Source organism: Rhinopithecus bieti, unplaced genomic scaffold (genome assembly GCF_001698545.2).
Source record: "Rhinopithecus bieti isolate Rb0 unplaced genomic scaffold, ASM169854v2 scaffold_12653, whole genome shotgun sequence".
Lineage (NCBI taxonomy): Eukaryota > Metazoa > Chordata > Mammalia > Primates > Cercopithecidae > Rhinopithecus > Rhinopithecus bieti.
Window position 1 is genome coordinate 2,463,693 of NW_016807437.1, and position 10,081 is coordinate 2,473,773.

General features: G+C 38.5%; 1 long non-coding RNA gene across 1 annotated transcript in view; it reads left to right on the plus strand.

Moving 5' to 3' along the window:
- Nucleotides 1-1,811: 1,811 nt before the first annotated feature.
- Nucleotides 1,812-10,081, plus strand: part of LOC108535752 (uncharacterized) — a 15,823-nt gene continuing 7,553 nt past the window's right edge. Inside the window, exons 1-2 of the long non-coding RNA XR_001887317.1 lie at nt 1,812-1,881; nt 7,359-7,434. This is a non-coding gene — a long non-coding RNA (uncharacterized LOC108535752). The remainder of the gene's footprint in view (nt 1,882-7,358; nt 7,435-10,081) is intronic.

Sequence of the window (10,081 nt, forward strand, 5' to 3'; positions counted from 1 at the left end):
GCCACCTGCGGCCGGCTTAGTTTTGTATTTTTAGGTGAGACGGGTTTCACTGTGTTACCAGGATGGTCTCATCTCCTGACCTCGTATCGCCCGTCTCGGCCCAAAGTGTGGGATTACAGGCTGAGCCACAGAAAAGGTCTTTAGCTAAGAAAATACAAGTTTTTTCAAATTATTTAGAATAACAGAATGCACATGCATCTTTTTCATTCTAGCCTTTAAATCTGCAAGACACACCTCCCGAAATTCACTACTAAGAATTATCAGAGTAAGAAAAAAAGTTTTATAGTTTGTTATTAATAATTTATTTTTCTGCATTATGAATGTCAACTCTCTGATTACAAGTAAATAAAAGAGAAAAATTGCCGGGCCGGTGCTCAGCCGTACCGCCAACTTTGGAGCCGAGACGGCGTATCAGGAGTCAAGATAACCACCTGCTAACACGGGAAACCCGCTCTTTATAAAAGAATACAAAAAACTAGGTCCGCAGGTGGCGGCGCCTGTAGTCCCACTACCGGAGGCTGACAGGCAGGAGAAGCGTTAAACCGGGAGGCAACTGCAGTGAGCTGAGATCCGCCACTTACCCACACCTGGCGACAGGTCAAGCGAACTCCGTCTCAAAAAAAAAAAAAAAGAAGAAAAAAATTATGAAACATTAAAGCTGAAGGAGCTTCCAGTATCATCATGCTTCTAGGATTGATTTTTTTTCTTGGTTGCTCTCTTTGTTTAAATAATGGTTATTATAGAAATCCGTAAATGTTATGTATACAGTCATGTTTTCAAGGATAACAGTGTTGAACCAAAAGAGCTCATGCATGGAATACTAATATTGAAGGTGAGTTCAATGGATATAGAGGTTTTATCTATACCGAGTTTCCTTTTGTTACTTACCTTCCCAAAATACTAGCTGTGCTTTAACAGCTGATGGTAGACTTAAGATGAACGAAAAGGCTGGAGTCCAGTGATCCATGTGGTTTGCCATAGGTTTAGCCTGGGCCTTCTGCTCTTCCTTTGGATTCCAAAAAGAGTCCAGTATGGGCTTGACTCTCCTATTACTTCACTTTCAAAACTGTATCTTAACTCCTAAGCCAATACTCTTCCCTCTACATCAGGGTTTCTCCATAGTGGCACCGTTGACATTGAGGACCAGATAATTCTTCTTTGTGAGGGATTGTCCTGTGCATTGTAGGATATTTAACTGCATCCTTAGTCTCAGGGGCTGTTCGTTCAGTATTTGGTCTTTGGCTTCATCCTCATCTGCACTTAAGTTAGATGAACATATGGCAAATGTGTGTATCAAATGTCAAGATAACAGAAAATGTAGAGAAATAGTATTTTGGATGATAGAATCAACAGTCAGAAATATCTTTTTTGGGTCTTAACACTAACAAATGGTATTTGAGAGGGACAGATTTAACAGAAAGATATCTAGTATTTCCCAAATGGTCTGATACCTCATTTAAAGCTGGAGATGGAACACTGATGGTCTCACCTCTCATAAGAAACCAAGAGGAAAGTCACAGGGTCTGCATACGAGCCTGTGCAAGTCATTCACCAATGTAACTGGGTTCCCTTAGGTGCTCAGGTTCCTGGGATGGCCAGGAGAGAGGTGAGCAAAAAGTAACATTTGTGGATGAAGAGGGACATTGGAGGGAGGTCAGACTGAGTGTTAGTTTTAATGGTTATGGCTTTCTGTCTCCTTTTTTGTGGCTCATATATAACTAAGATTTAATCGTTTAATTCATTTCTTCATTTTCATGTTTATTCAGAGAGTCAGTTCTCACAAAAACCGTTTGTTGCTTTGTTTTCTTGCCAGGTGATTGAGGTAGATGAATCAGATGAGGAAGAAGACATTTTTCCTACCACTTCAAAGACAGATCAAAGGTAGGTGCAGTGATTTTCTGCAAAAAGAAACATCTGAAAAAAATTTTAAATTATCCAAAATTCCATAATTACACATTTTTCTATGCCATATAACAGGCTTACTTTCAACTAGTAAAGTATACAGAGGAATGAAAACAGACCAAGGGCTAGTTTATAGAGTTGGTGCAGCATTAGTGAAAGGATTTTCAGTGAAAATTGAAATAGCCTATAATTTTTTTTCCTTTTGACTTTATTAGTGCTTTTCTTTCTTTTTATTTATTTGTTTATTTTTTGAGACAGTGCCTCACTCTGTCACCTAGACTGGAGTGCAGTACTGCGATCTTGGCTCATCTCAACCTCCACCTCCTGGGCTCAAGCAATTCTCCCACCTCAGCCTCCTGAATAGTTGGGAGTGCAGATGTGCACCACCACACCCGGCTACTTTTTTGTATTTTTGGTAGACACAGGGTTTTGCATTGTTGCCCAGGCTGGTCTGGAACTCTGGAGCTCAGGCGATCCATCCACCTCGACCTCCCAAAGTGCTTGGATTACAGACATGAGCCACCGCGCTTGGCCTCAGTGCTTTTCTTAATGGAAGACTATGTTCTTTCCAAATAACAGAAAATAATTTTGTATTTTGCTAACATTTGATTTCAGCTTTTGTCATTGTCTTATTTTATATTCTTAACTACACATGGTGCTGTACTAGACACCAAAAAGGGGATCACATAGAGTCACTCCGTCTTCAGAGGACTTGCATGCTCTTCCTGTGTGTTTTGGGATTTTTGGCCTATTGTGTTAAGCTTGACTTGATTCACTATTACCATTTGCTTTTATACATTAACATTTTGGTTGAGTACTGCAAAGCTCGATTAATGAGAATTTCTACTTAATAAAGTAATCAACTGCCTTATTTTGTACTTATTTTCTGTTTGAGCATTATATTAGGTCTGATGAGGGAGGGGCATAGCAAATGCTTTAATATGGCCTCTGTCTTCAGGTAACTTCAGTTGTAGTGGAAAAGAGAAATGAACATATTTGAATTCATCAAAGAATGAATTAGTACATAATTAGGTGTAGAATTTTATATTACAGACCCATAAGTGTGAGTGCTTGTGGGCTGGTGAAAAAAGGAACAAGGAATGTGGGCTAGAAGCAGCAGCTTCATGGAGGGAGTAAAACTGACCTGAGGTTTCAAAGGTAAGATTTGGTTTAGTAGGGTGGAGAATGGTGGTCCCAGCTGAGAGTAAGGGCATGAGCAGGAACTCCAGAAAGAAGGGTGATTGAGGAAAAGCCTTATATTAGTGTTTCTCAAGCTTTTTTTTCATGATCTCAGCCATTTCTTGATTATCCAAGGAGAAGAATTAAGTAACTTAGATGTAATTCAATTTCTTCCTAACATTAGAAATTAAATACTTAAAGAATGAAATTTTGGGGGGTAGGGTTGAGTTTGAGAGAGCCAAAACTATTGTAATACCTACGATTTTCATCCCACTCTATCCGCTGGAGCCAATTTTTGTTTTTTTGTGATATTGACCCCACTGAGAATATAAGCTGTATGTGACTTAAAGGTTAATGTTAGAACAAGTGTAAGTATAGTTCCATGTTCACTTATTAGATCCTTTAAACATCATGCTAGGTTCTGGGGATAGAAAGATAAAAGAAATGTTTCTTCCTTCAGAGAATTTACACTTTAGTGGTATGCTAATTACAGGGCACTGCTAATCCACCAAGATAAATGTTTTATTCAGGTGTAATGAAATCTAAGGGATGTGCCAATATCTTCCTGGGAAAGGTCACTGAAGGTTTTACAAAGAAGATAGGTGACATCTGAGCTGGTGATCAGCCGATCAGTTAGCATGCATTAAAGGAAATGATCTGGTGTAGAGAGAAGAAACAGTGGCACAGGACACAGGCATCTACTTTGAAGGATGGTCAGGGAAAGCCTCTGAGGAGGCTACATTTAAGCCGAAATTTAATAAGGGAAACGTGGCCTTGTGTAAAGCAGAGGGACAAGTGCATGCAGCCTGTATTAGTCCATTTTCTTGCTGCTGATAAAGACATACCTGAGACTGGGCAATTACAAATCAAAGAGGTTTAATGGACTCACATTTCTACATAGCTGGGGAGGCCTCACAATCATGGCAGAAGGTAAAAGACATGTCTCACATGGCAGCAGACAAAAGTAGAGAAAAAGAGCCAAGTGAAAAAGATTTCCCCTTATAAAACCATCAGATCTTGTGAGACTTATTCACAACCATGAGAATAGTATGGGGGAGCTGCCCCTGTGATTCAATTATCTCCCACCAGGTCCCTCACAGAATACTTAGGAATTATGGGAGCTACACTTCAAGATGAGATTTGGGTAGGGACACAGCCAAACCATATCACAGTCTATTGAAGAAGCAGGTTTAATAATGTTATTTAGGAGCCAATGACTAAAGTGTAGTGGAAAAGGAGGTGATTTGAGATGAGAATAGACAAGAGAGGCAGGGTAAATCATGCTGCAGGAGCAGGTGAGCACTACAAAGGTTTTGAATGTCCTTATAAATGCAGTGGGAATCCACAGAAGGATTTTAAGAGAGGAGTGGCACCTTCTGATTTACATTTACAAAGGATCACTGTGGTTGCAGAACAAGTGTAAATAAGCCGAAAGGGGGGTGCTGCAGGGAGTCTGAGCTAAGAGAGATGGAGGCTTGCACAGGCTGGTGGTAGGTGAAATGGAGAAAACAGATGGTTTCAGGATATATTTTGAAGATAGACATGACAAAACTTGAGTATGGATTAAATATTTGGAATGAGGGAAAATAAGGAATCAAGATGGATTTTCTGGTTTCTTGCTTGAGCATTTACATTGTGCCATATATTGAGAAGGGCATAAAAGAAGAAAGGACAGATGTATTGTAGGGAATGATAGGCATATAATTAAAAGTTCCACTTTAGATGTGAAAAGTTTGAGATTCCTAGAAACTTACATGAAGGGTGGTTTTAGGCAACTGAATGTGTGAATTCAGAACTCAGATGAGGGGTTTGAAATGATAGTTAGATTTACCTCTGGACAGCATGCAGATGGTACTTAAAACCATGGGGATGGATAGGATCACCTCAAAAAAGAAGGCAGAGCAGAAGAGGGTTTGTTTTCCTAGCCTACAGTTTTAACCTTACCCAACGTTTGGGTAGAGTAGAAAAAAACAATAAAGACATGAGAAAAGTCCAGGAGAGTATAGAGTTGCAGAAGGCCATACCGGCCTTTATAGGAGTAAAAAATACCAAGATGGGCACAGATGCAAGTCAGTTTCTATGTTTATGGTAAGTAGTGGAGGGACTTATTTTAGCTTATGAAGGTTTACTTGAATTTCTCAGGGCTCCTTTGGTTCCAGCTGATAGAAATCTAACTCAGATTCTCTTACAGAAAAGGAGATTTATCGGAAGATTATCAGGATACCTCAGGTTTTGGAAGGAAGTCCTTGTTTGGTTGTTGTTCTTTGTAAATTGAAGCACACACAAATCAGATCTAGCTTTCTAAGGTTTTTTTTTTTTTTTTTCAGAAATGGGTCAAAATACTATTTTGATATTTTTGATATATGCTTAAGAATATTAAAGAAAAATAGTTTGCTTTTGTTATCACAGTAGATTGTTTACTCTTCAGCTGTATAAATGTCTACTGATTTCTTTAGACATGAAATAGTAATGTAACTCACAGTTGTTTGGCACTTCCTCTGTGCCAGACACTGCTCTCAGCATTTTACATGTTAGCTTGTGTGGTGCTCACAACTTCCCCAGGAGATAGATTATAGTTACAACGTTATCATCCCCGTTTTACAGATGAAGTGTGAAGCACAGTGGCTAAGTAACTTACCTAAAGTCACCCAACTAGTCATACAAGCGAGGCATTCTGATCCCAAACTCATCTCTGTTGTTGCTTCTTGGTATGGTAACTAACTTCTCTGACCATTGTGCAAGCAATAAGAATCATTTAAGTTTTGAGAGCCTGTTTAAAATTTTAGAGGCAATTTCCAAAATTGACATTTTGGAAACACATCAGAAATCAGCTTTGGCAGATTGGTGTTTCTAATTACAGCATCTAAATGATAATTTAGACTGTTTTTGCAGAATTTTTTAGTAATTGCAGGTTATGCATGGTGTTTTATTTATAATTTAAACTATTTAAGCTCTGCCATCTACTAGAGTGGACCTTGATAAATGTGCTGATCTGTTACCTCTGAACCTTAGTTACTCTTCAAGTTTGCCTGATAAATCCTTCTGTCCTTTCCTTTTATGCAAAGGACCTGTGAATTTTTTTATTTACTTCTGACGTAAGATCTAATGATTCTCATTCTGTTTTCCAGATAAGACCTTTGGACATATTTCTTTTGCTATAATGACATCCCCAAGCATGTTAATAAAATTGTAGACTAAGAATTTATAAACACTGCTTTTATTGAAGACAGGAATCAGCAGACTTTTTCTTAACGGGCCAGATAGGAAGTATTTTAGGCTTGGCAGGTCAAGAGGCAAAACCAGGGATATTATATAGGTAGACACTTGTATAACCATTTAAAATGTAACCATTTCAAAATGTGAAAACCATTCTTAGCTTATAGGCCATAAAAAAAAAAATGGTGCTGGGCTAAATTTGCTTACTAGCCCCGATCTAAAATGACTTAAATTTCTTATTAGTTAAAAGGCATAGGAATTTACTACAAGTTAAACTTTATAAGAGTAGGAATCAGCTGGGCGTGGTGGCTCACGCCTGTAATCCTAGCACTTTGGGAGGCTGAGGTGGGCGGATCATGAGGTCAAGAGATAGAGACTATCCTTGCCAACATGGTGAAACCCCGTCTCTACTAAAAATACAAAAATTAGCTGGGCCTGGTGGCATACTCAGGAGGCTGATGGAGAAGAATCACTTGAACTGGGAGGTGGAGGTTGCAGTGAGCCGAGATCATGCCACTGCACTCCAGCCTGGAGACAGAGCAAGACTCTGTCTCAAAAAAAAAAAAAGAGTAAAAAGAGTAGGAATTATGATTTTCTTATTAACTGAGATGTGAGTAGAAAATATTTCAATGTTCCCGTGGTTTTCAGAAATGGAAGATGGTAGTGGATACATTTTGGTATATGATAAGTACTATAATAATATAAGTAAGCATCGTTGTAGTACTTAATATGTGTCAGGCACTGTTCTAAGTGTTAAAGCATATTAACACATTTAGTCTTTATAAAATTATTATCCCCATTTTACAGATGAGGAAATTGAAGCACAGAGAAGTTAAGTAACTTGCTCAAAGCCACATAGGTAGTAGAAGGCAAAACCAGAAATCAAATCTCAGCCCCAGAGTCCTTTTCCTTATATTTTTATTGCCTCTAATGTTGATTTTAAGGGAACTGTATGTTATTTATATTCATGGTAGCTGCTAGACTGAAAAACTTAGCCAGAAAGGCACACTTGATGAATCATGTAGTTCATTGTGTTCGTTTTTGTTTTTGTTTTGCCTCAGGTGGTCCAGCACATCATCCAGCAAAATCATGTCCCAGACCCAAGTATCAAAAGGGGTTGATTTTGAATCAAGTGAGGTAAATAAGTAATATTGTTAAATTTTAATTAATTTTTAACTTTATAAAGTTTAAATAGAGACTGCTAGCTAGTTGCTGAACTTTTTTTTTCTTTGATAAATATCTTTTAGGTTCAGGGAGTACATGTGCAGGTTTGTTACATGGGAATTGCATGATGCTGAGGTTTGGTACAGATCTTATCACCCAGGTAGTGAGCAGTAGACAGTTTTCCAACACACATCCTACTGTCAGCCTCCCCTCTCTAGTAGTTCCCAGTGTCTGTTGCTCCCATCTTCATGTCCATGTGAACTCAGAGTTTAGCTCCCACTTATAAGTGAGGACATGTGGTGTTTGGTTTTCTGTTCCCGTGTTAATTTGCTTAGGATAGTGGCCTCCAGCTGCAAAGAACATAATTTTGTTCTTTTTTATGGCTACATAGTGTTCTGTGTTATATATGTACCACCATTTTCTTTATCTAATCCGTATTGATGGAAACTTAAGTTGGTTCCATGTCTTTGCTATTGTGAGTAAGTGCTGCAGTAAACATATGAGTGCATGTGTCTTTTTGGTAGAATGATTTCTTTTCTTTTGGTGATATAGCCAGTAATGGGATTGCTGGGTCGAATGGTAGCTCTGTTTTAAGTTCTTTGAGAAATTTCCAGATGACTTATAATGGCTGAACTAATTTACTTTCCAACACTGTATAAGCATTCCCTTTTCTTGACAACCTCTCTAGCATCTGTTGTTTTTTGGCTTTTTAGTAATAGCCATTCTGACTGGTGTGAAATGGTATCATTGTGGTTTTGATTTACATTTCTCTGATGATTAGTGATGATAAGCACTTTTTCTTGTTTGTTGGCTGCTTTATATGTCTTCTTTGTAATGTGCCTGTTCATGTCCTTTGCCCATTTTCTGATGAAGTTATTTGATTTTTCCTTACTGATTTATTTACATTCCTTTTAGATTCTTGACATTAGACCTTTGTTGGATGCATATTTTGTGAATATTTTCTCCCATTCTGTAGGCTTTTTGTTTACTCTGTTGATGGTTTCTTTTCTTTTCTTTTCTTTTCTTTTTTTGAGATGGAGTTTCGCTCTTGTTGCCTGGGCTGGGGTGCAACAGTGCGATCTCGGCTCACTGCAACCTCTGCCTCCCGGGTTCAAGCGATTCTTCTGCCTCAGCCTCCCGAGTAGCTGGGATTACAGGCGCCCGCCACCACACCCGGCTAATGTTTTGAATCTTTAGTACAGACAGGGTTTCACCATGTTGGCCAGGCTGGTCTCAAACTCCTGACCTTATGATCTGCCCCCCTCGGCCTTCCAAAGTGCTTGGATTACAGGTGTGAGCCACCGTGCCTGACCCGATAGTTTATTTTACTGTGCAGAAGCTCTTTAGTTTAATGAGGTTCTACTTGTCCGTTTGTGTTTTTGTTGCAATTGCTTTTGGGGATTTAACCAAAAATTATTTGCCAAGGCTGATGTCGAGAAGGGTATTTTCTTGGTTTTCTTCTAGGATTATTATAGTTTGAGGTCCTACTATTAAATCTTTAATTCATCTTGAGTTAATTTTTGTATATGGTGAAAGGTAGGATCCATTTTCTTCTGCACATTGCTAGCCAGTTATCCTAGCACCATTTATTGAACAAGGAGTCCTTTCCCCTTTGCTTCTTTTTGTCAGCATTGTCAAAATCAGATGGCTGTAGATGTGCAGCTTTATTTCTGAGTTCTCTGTTCCGTTCCATTGGTCTGTGTCTCTTCTTGTACCAGTACCATATTGTTTTAATTACTATAGCCCATAGTTTAAAGTTGGTTACTGTTAATACTTCTGGCTTTGTTCTTTTTGCTTAGGGTTGCTTTGTCTATTTGGGTTCTTCTTTGGTTCCATGTGAATTTTAGAATACTTTTTTTCTAATTCTGTGAAAAATGACGTTGGTAGTTTGATAGGGATAGCGTTGAATCTGTAGGTAGCCCTGGGCAGTACGGCCATTTTAATGATACTGATTCTTCCAGTTCCTAAGCATGGAATGTTTTTGCATTTGTTTCTGTTATCTGTGATTTCTTTCAGCAGTGTTTCATAGTTCTCCTTGTAGAGATCTTTCACCTCCTTGGTTAGCCATATAGCTATGTATTTAATTTTCTTTGTGGCTATTGTAAATGGGATTGTGTTCTTGATTTGACTCTCAGCTTGAACGTTATTGGTGTATAGAAATTCTACTGACTTTTGTACATTTTTTTAAAAAAATTATTCTGAAACTTTGCTGAAGTCATTTATCAGTTCTAGGAGCCTTTTGGCAGAGTCTTTAGGGTTTTCCGGGTATAGAATCATATCATCAGCAAAAAGAGATAGTTTGACTTCTTCTTTTCCTGTTTGGATGCCTTTTCTTTCTTTCTTTCTTTCTTTCTTTCTTTCTTTCTTTCTTTCTTTCTTTCTTTCTTTCTTTCTCTTGCCTGATTGCTCTGGCTAGGACTTCCCGTACTATGTTGAATAGGAGTGGTGAGAGTGGACATTCTTGTCTTTTCCGGTTATCAGGGAGAATGGTTCTAGCTTTTGCTTGTTCAGCATGATGTTGGCTGTGGATTTTCATAGATGGCTCTTACTGTTTTGAGGTATGTTCCTTCAGTGCCTAGTCTGTTGAGGGTTTTATCGTGAAGGGATGTTGGATTTTATC